This window comes from Orycteropus afer, unplaced genomic scaffold (genome assembly GCF_000298275.1).
Source record: "Orycteropus afer afer isolate SDZICR_OR568_19922 unplaced genomic scaffold, OryAfe1.0 scaffold00108, whole genome shotgun sequence".
Taxonomy (NCBI): domain Eukaryota; kingdom Metazoa; phylum Chordata; class Mammalia; order Tubulidentata; family Orycteropodidae; genus Orycteropus; species Orycteropus afer.
Genome location: NW_006921695.1, coordinates 6,930,074 through 6,939,050, shown reverse-complemented (window position 1 = coordinate 6,939,050; position 8,977 = coordinate 6,930,074). Strand labels below are relative to the sequence as shown.

General features: G+C 37.6%; 1 protein-coding gene across 1 annotated transcript in view; it reads left to right on the top strand.

Moving 5' to 3' along the window:
- LTN1 (listerin E3 ubiquitin protein ligase 1) overlaps positions 1-8,977 on the top strand; it is a 135,362-nt gene that overhangs the window by 68,953 nt on the left and 57,432 nt on the right. The window lies entirely within an intron of this gene.

Sequence of the window (8,977 nt, the reverse complement as noted above, 5' to 3'; positions counted from 1 at the left end):
GACCAAGTAATGACCATAACCTTGCCCCTTGTCAGCTCTACTATACACCTGGGAATTCTGATCATTCACATAAACTTATAGGACCATTGTCTGACAACCCTATATATGATCTTGGATACTTATTATTGTTCTTTTTGAAGATAATTTGTCTTTTTATTCTGGCTAGACCAAGATTTTATCTTTGTGATTGCCTTTGCTTTTTGCAGTTGTACCATGATATGTCTTGCTTGACTTTCCTTTCATTTATCCTTTTGGAATTTGTTGAGATTCTTAAATCTGTTGATTGTTGTACTCATTAATGCTACAAAATTATTAACTATTATCTCTTCAGATGTTTCCTTTGCCCCCCTATCTCTCGTCTATCCCTCTGGGATTCTGGTTAAATGTATGTTAAGCCTCATTCAGTCCTCTGTTTCTCTTTTAATCTCTTTGGTAGTTTTCATCATTTTGTTTTTTATTTTACTTTGTGGATACTTTCTTCTGTTCTATCTCCCAGGACAGTGATTCTCTCATCATCTGTTTCTAATCTGTTAAACTGTAAATTGAACTTTAAATTTTCTTTTCTTTTTTTAGTTTAGAAATTTTACTAGGTTCTTTTTCAGATATGATAACATATTTTGTAGAATCCCTTTCCATGTAGATTTCCTTAAACTTTTATTGCTTTAAATGTAAAAAGGATTTTAAAATGGACCAATATAAAATTTGAACTCTTAGAACTCTATTGTCTTTTGTTTTTACAGCTTTTGTCTTACTGTCTTTTTTCTTTTTTTTAAAATATTTGTCATTATATTTGAATTTGTGTTAGTCACTGTACTGATAGGAATAATTTGAGATCCAAGTGAAGGATTCTGCCTCTGCATATGATTTCTCTTTGCTTTAGCCAAAGAAACAGAAAGTTGAATTACTTTTTGCTTTCACTTTTGGCTTCTTATTCCAAATGTCTTTTTAGCTTTTTAATACTCCTTGGAATACAAACCACCACTCATCTGTCAGTTTGTTGTACTGTGGTGGCTTGCATGTTGCTGTGAGGCTGAGGCTGTGCCACCGATATTTCAAATACCAGACCCACCCATGGTAGATAGGTTTCAGTGGAGCTTTCAGACTAAGACAGACTCAGAAGAAAGAAAGGGCTATCCATCTCTCAAAGAATTGGCCAGTGAAACTAAAGAATAGCAGTGAAACACTGTCTGATACAGTACTGGAAAACATTATGAATAGCCCTGAAATACTGCATGATATAATGCTGGAAAATGAGCCTCTCAGTTGGGAAGGCACTCAGAGTACAACTGGGGAAGAGCTGCCTCCTCAAAGAAGAGTCACCCTTAATGACATAGATGGAGTAAAGCTTTTGCAACCTCCATTTGCTGATGTGGAATGACTCAAAATGGGAAGAAGCAGCTGTAGACATCCATTAATAATTGGAACATGAAACGTATGAAATATGAACCTAGGAAAATTGGAAGTTGGCAAAAATGAAATGGAACACATAAAGATCGATATTCTAGTGAATATCTGGTGAGCTGAAGTGGACTAGTTTGGGCCATTTTGAATCAGATTCCCATATGATCCATTAGTCTGGGGATGACAAATTGAAGAGGAATGATGTTATATTCACCGCCACAAACAATGTTTCAAGACCTACCCTGAAGTACAGTGCTGTCAGTGATAGGATAATATCCATATCTCTACAAGGAAGTTAATACTATTGTTATTCAAATCTATGCACCAACCACCAGAGCAAAAGAAAAGGAACTTGAAGATATTTACCAACATCTGCAGTGTGAAATTGACCAAACATGCAATCAAGATGTATTGATTATTACTGGTGATTGGAATGCAAAAGTTAGAAACAAAGAATCACCAGTAGTAGGAAAATATGGCCTTGGTGATAGAAATGATGCTGGAGATTGCATGATAGAATTTTGCAAGACCAACAACTTACTCAGTGCAAATACCTTTTTTCAACAACATAAATGGCAGCTATGCACGTGGACTTTGCCAGATGGAATACACGGGAATCAGACCAACTACATCTGTGGAAAGAGGCAATGGAGAAGGTCAGTATCTTCAGCCAAAACAAGGCCAGGTACTGACCATCAGCTGCTCATGTGCAAGTTCATGATGAAGCTGAAGACAATTAAAAGAAGTCCACAAGAGCCAAAATATGATCTTGATTATATCCCTCCTAAATTTAGAGACTATCTAAAGAATAGATTTGACACATTGAATGAATGCCAGTGAGCAAAGACCAGACAAGTTATGAGATAACATCAAGAACATCATCCATGAAGAAAGCAAAAGGTCATTAAAAAGACAGGAAATAAAGACAAGACCAAAATGGATGTGGGGAGAGATTCTGAAACTTGCTCTTGAACGTAGAGTAGGTAAAGCTAATGGAAGAAATGACAAGATAAAAGAGCTGAACAGAAGATTTCAAAGAGTAGCTTGAAAAAACAGAGTGCAGTATTATAATGAAAAGTGCAAAGACCTGGAGTTAGAAAACCAAAAGAGAGGAACAGGATCAGCATTTCTCATGCTGAAAGAACTGAAGAAAAAAATCAAGTCTTGAGTTGCAATATTGCAAGATTCTATGGGCAAAATAATGAATGATGCAGGAAATGTAAAAAGAAGATGGAAGGAATATACAGAGTCACTGTAGGTAAAAGAATTGGTTGAAGTTCATCCATTTCAGGAGGTGGTATATGATGAAGAACCAGTAGTATTGAAAGAAGAAGTTGAAGCTGCACTGAAGGAATTGGCAAAGGACAAGGCTCTGGGAATTGATGGAATACCTATTAAGATGTTTTAACAAACAGATGCTGTGCTGCAGTCACTTACTCATCTATGCCAAGAAACTTGAAAGATATCTACGTGGTCATCTGTCTGGAAGAGGTCTGTATCTGTACCCATTTCAAATAAAGGTAATTCCACAGGATGTGGAAATTATTGAACAATATCATTCATATCACATTTTAGTAAAATCTTGCTGAAGAGAATTCAAAAATGGTTGCCACAGTATATTGACAGGGAACTTCCAGAAATGCAGTCTGGATTCAGAAGAGTACGTGGAACCAGGGATATCATTGCTGATGTCAGATGGATCTTGGCTGAAAGCAAAGAATACCAGAAAGATGTTTACTTGTGTTTTATTGACTATGCAAAAGCATTTAACTGTTGACCATAACAAATTATGGATAACATTGAGAATAGGAATTCTGGAACACTTAATTATTATGTTCATGAGGAACCTGTGCATCAACCAGGAAGGTGTCATCTGAACAGAACAAGGGGAGACTGCATGGTTTAAAATCAGGAAGGGAGTGCGTCAGGGTTGTATCCTTCCACCATACTTATTCAATCTATATAGTGAGCAAATAATCCGAGAAGGTAGACTATATGAAGAAGAGCGCAGCATCAGGATTAGAGGAAGACTCATTAACAACCTGTGATATGTAGACAACACAGCTTTACTATCTGAAAATGAAGATGATGACTTGAAGCACTTACTGATGAAGATCAAAAAATATAGTCTGCAGTATGGATTACACCTCTACATAAAGAAAACAAAAATTCTCACAACTGGACCAATAACCAGTATCATGGTAAATGGAGAAAAGATTGAAGTTATCAAAGATTTCATATTACTTGGTTCCACAATCAACACCAATGGAAGCAGCAGTTAAGAAATTAGATGACATATTGCACTGGTCAAGTCTGTTGCAAAAGACCTGTTAAAGTGCTGAAGAGCAAAGATGTGTCTTAAAAGACAAAGGTGTGCCTAACTCAAGCCATGGTATTTTAAATTGCCTCATATTCGTGTGAAAGGTGCATAGTGAATAAAGAAGACTGAAGAAGAGTTGATGCTTTTGAGTTGTGGTGTTGGTGAAGAATACGGAGAGTACAGCGGACTGCTAAAAGAACTAACAAATCTGTCCTGGAAGAAGAGCAGCAGGAATGTTCCTTGGAAGCGATAATGGCCAGACTTTGACTCACCTGCTTAGGTCATGTTGTCAGAAGGGATCATTCCCTGGAGAAGGATATCATGCTTGGTAAAGTGGAGGGTCATTGGGAAAGCCTTCAATGAAATGGATTGACACTGTGGCTGTAACAATGGGCTCACGTACAGCAAGGATTGTGAGGCTGGCACAGGATCAGGCAGTGTTTCATTCTGTTCTACATAGGGTTGCTATGCGTTGGATCCAACTCGATGGCACCTAAAAACAACAACAAAAATACAATAGGGTAAGAGTTGTCTCCTCAGAGTAGAGTCTACCTTAATGACATGGATGAAGTAAAGCTTTTGGGACCTGCCTTTGTTGATGTGATATGACTTAAAATGAGAAGAAATCACTGCAAACATCCATTAATAATCAGAATGTGAAATGTATAAAATACAAATCTAGGACAATTGGAAATTTAAAAAAATAATATGAAGTGCATAAAGAATTAATTAGGTGAAATACACTGGTAATGACGGTTTTGAATTGGACAGTCATATGGTCTACTATGCTGGGAATGACGAATTGAAGACAAATGGCATTGCATTTGTCATCAAGAAGAACATTTCAAAATCTATCCTGAAGTTCTGTGCTGTCAGTGACAGGACAATATCCATATGTTTTCAAGGAAGACCAGTTAATACTACTCGTATCCAATGTAATGCATCCATCACTAAAGCCAAAGATAAAAGAAATTGAAGATGTTTTCTAACTTCTCTGAAATTGACCAGACATTCAATTAAGATGAATTGATAGTTACTAATGATTGCAAGAAGGAGCTCTGGTAGCATAGTGCCTAAGGCACTTGACTGCTAACCAGAAGGCTGGCAGTTCAAACCCACCAGCCACTCCTCGGAAGGAAGATGGGGCAATCTACTTCCATAGTGATACTGCCTCGGAAATTCAAGGAGGGGTCGCTATAAGTTGGGTCCGACTCGATGGCACATAACAACAACAACAACAACGATCGCAAGAAGCATCATTGGTGGTTGGAAAATATGGCCTTGGTGATGGAAGTGATGCTGGAGATCATGTGATAGACTACTGCGTAACGAACGACTTATTTATTACAAATACATATTTTCAACAAAATAAGCAATGTTCATGTGGACAGCTCCAGATATACTACACAGGAATAAATTGACTACTGCTGTAGAAAGGAACAATGGAGAAACTCAGTATCAATCAGAACAAGGTGAGGGGCTGACTTTGGAACAGACCATCAGTTGCTCATATGCACATTTAAGTTGAAGCTGAAAAAAATTAAAACAGGTCCATGATAGCCAAAGTATTAAGTTGAGTAAATCTGTCCTGAATTTAGAGACCATGTGAAGAATAGATTTGACACGATGAACACCAATGACTGAAGAGTAGATAAAGTTTGAGGTGACATCAAGGAAATCATACATGGAGAAAGTAAGATGTTATTAAAACAGCAGGAAAGAAAGAAAAGACCAAAATGGATGTCAAAGAGACTCTGAAACTTGCTCTTGATCAGAGAGTAGCTAAAGCAAATGGAAGAAATAATGAAGTAAAGGAGCTGAACAGAAAATTTCAAAGGCCAGCTGCAGAGGACAAAGTATTGTAATGAAATGGGCAGAGACCTGGAGTTAGAAAATCAAAAGGGAAGAAAATGCTTAACATTTCTCAAGCTGATTGAACTGAAGAAAAAATTCAATCACAAGTTGCAATACTGGAGGATTCTATGGGCAAAATACTAAACTATGTAGGAAACATCAAAAGAAGATGAAAAGAGAAATACACAGAGTCACTGTGCCAAAAAGATTTGGTCCACATTCAAACATTTCAGGAGGTAACAAATGATCAAGAATTGATAGTACTGAAGGAAGAAGTCCCAAGCTTCATTGAAGGAATTGGTGAAAAACAAGGCTCCAAGAATTGAATAAATAACCATTGAAATGTTTAAATAAATGGATGTAGTGGTGGAGGTGCGCTCTCATTTATACCAAGAAATTTAGAAGACAACTTCTTGGCAGCTGACTGGAAGAAATCCATGTTTTGCCATTCCAAAGTAAAGTGACCCAGCAGAATGTGGAAATTATCGAAAAATATTGTTCATATCACACACAAGTAAAATTTTACTGAAGATAATTAAAAAATGGTTGCAGCTGTACATTGATTAGGGAACTGCCAGAAATTCAAGATGGATTCAGAATGTGGAATGAGGGATATCACTGCTGATGCCCAGTGGATCTTTACTGAAGGCAAACAGTACCGGAAAAATGTTTACCTGTGTTTTATTGACTACAAAATGACATTCTACTGTTTGAATCATAACAAATTATGGATAATGCAAAGAATGGGAATTCTTGAACACTTTAATTGTGCTCATGAGGAACCTGTACATAGACTGAGAGACAGTCATTCAGACAAAACAAGGGGATAATGCATGATTTAAAATTAGGAAAGATTTGTAGCAGGGCTGTATCCTTTCACCATACTTATTCAGTTGGTATGCTGAGCAAATAGTACAGGAAGCTGGGCTATGTGAGGAAGCTTGCAGCATCAGGATTGTAGGAAGACTCTACGATATGCAGATGACAGAACCTTGCTTGTTGAAAGTGAAGAAGACTTGAAACACTTACTGATGAAGATGAAACAGTACATATTGCCTTCAGTATGGATTACACCTCAACATAAAGAAAACAAAAATCCTCATAACTGGACAAGTAAGCAACATTGTGATTAATGGAGAAAAGTTTGAAGTTGAGAAGGATTTCATTTGACTTGGATCTACACTCAATACCCATGGAAACAGCAGTCAAGAAATGCAGCAAAGTATTGCATTGGGCAAATCTGCTGCAAAAGACCTCTTTAAAGTGGTGCTGGCGAAGAATGCTGAAAGTACCGTGGACTGCTAAAAGAACTAACAGATCTGTCCTGGAGGAAGTGCAGCCAGAATGCTCCTTGGAAGCAAGAATGGCCAGACTTCGTCTCACCTATTTTGGTCATGTTGTAAGAAGGGACCATTCCCTGGAGAAGGATGTCATGCTTGGTAGGATGGAGGGTCGACGAAAGAGGGGGAGGCCTTCAAGGAGATGGATTGATACGGTGGCTGCGATGATGGGCTCAAGCATAGCAGGGATTGTGGGGCTGGCGCAGGATCGGGCAGTGTTTCGTTCTGCTGTGCATGGGGTCGCTATGAGTCGGAAATGACTCGACGGCACTTAACAACCACAACAACAAAGTGTTAGAGGGCAAAGATGCCACTTTGAAGACTAAGATGTGCCTGACCCAGGCCATAGTATTTTCAGTATCCTCATATGCATGTGATAGATGGACAATGAATAAGGAAGATTGAAGAATTGATGCATTTGAATCATGATATTGATGAAGAATATTGACTATACTCTGAACTGGCAGAAGAAGGAACAGATTTGATTTGTCTTGGAAGAAGTACACCCAGAATAGTCCTTACAAATGAGACTGGGCAGACTTTGTGTCTTGTACTTTGGTCATGCTGTCACGAGGGACCAGTCCCTGGAGAAGGGTATCATGATTGATATAATAGCGGGTCAGCAAAAAAGGGGAAGCCCTTCAATGAGATGGATGGACACAGTGGTTGAAATAATGGGCTCAAGCATAGCAATGATTGTGAAGATAGCACAGGCCTGGGCAGTGTTTTGTTCTGTTGTACATAGCATCACTGTGAGTTGAAATCAACCTGATGGCACCTAACAACAATGGCAAGATTTTAAAAATGTTTTTTTCCTATGTCTTTTAGTTTTACTAGTTGTAAGATTAGTCCAAATAACCTATCTGCTATTACCATACATAAAGTATCCTATTATGGCTTTGTTGTTAGTTTTCATCACTCTGTCTCTGTTTCATGGTGACCATATGTATAATAGAATGAAATGTTACCTGTTTCTGTACAATCTTCATGATCATTAGTGTGTATGACTTCATTGTTGTGGCTGTTTGTAGTGCCTTTCCACCTAGGGGGCTTATCTTCCAACACTGTATCAGAGAGTATTCTGTTGTGTTCCATACGATTTTCCCTTGCTGATTTTCAGAAATAGATCACCAGGCCTTTTTGCCCAGTCTATTCTAGTCTAGAAGCTCTGCTAAACATCTGCTAGTATTTAAAATACTGGTGATGCTGCTTCCAGCATGATAGCAACACACAATTGTCACACACAGTACAACAAACTGACAAACTGGTAGTAGATCATAGCTTTACTATGTTTTAATTAATTCTGCTTCCCATTTCTTCTTCTTTTTTAAATGCATTTTACTGAAATATAATTTATGTACAATGAAATACACAAAACTAAAGTGACATAGGTCAGTGCTTTATTTATTTATTTTTTGCGGTATTCCCTCCCCTCTCCTCCCACCCCTGGCAATCAACAAAGAAAGTTTCCCTCCTTATATAAACCTTTCCTTGACCTTCCAAACAACGAACTAATACTATATTTGTCCTTCTGCGATTGACTTCTGTCACTCAGCATAATGTCCTCCAAGTTTTCATCCATATTATGTGGTGTTTTGCAGACTCTACGTTATTCTTTAGTGCTGCATAGCACTCCATTATGTGTATGTGCCATAGTTTGGTCATCCACTCTTCTGCTATAAATCTTAGAGATAAGTCCCTTGCCAGATATGTAATTATCGGCAAATATGAATTTGTTGCTGTCATTTTTGTTATGTGCTTTTTCTTGGTGTCTATTACTTTGTTCTGTATAATTTTCTATGCTGAACTCATTTTGTTTATGAATCATGTTATCACTTCCTTTGTTGCTATTGTTTTAGTATTTATGGATATTTCTGCTGGTCCTCTTTTTTGATGTGAAGGTTTATCGTTTTTCTTTGAGGTTACCCTATGATTTATAGTTTTCTTCCCAAGTTTAGAACAGTGCGTTCTATCTTGTAGTTGTCTTGACTTCCCTACCATTTAGAAGTTCTGTAACTACACAATTTTTTCCTTCTTTTTGGTTTGTAGTCGTCCTCATTTG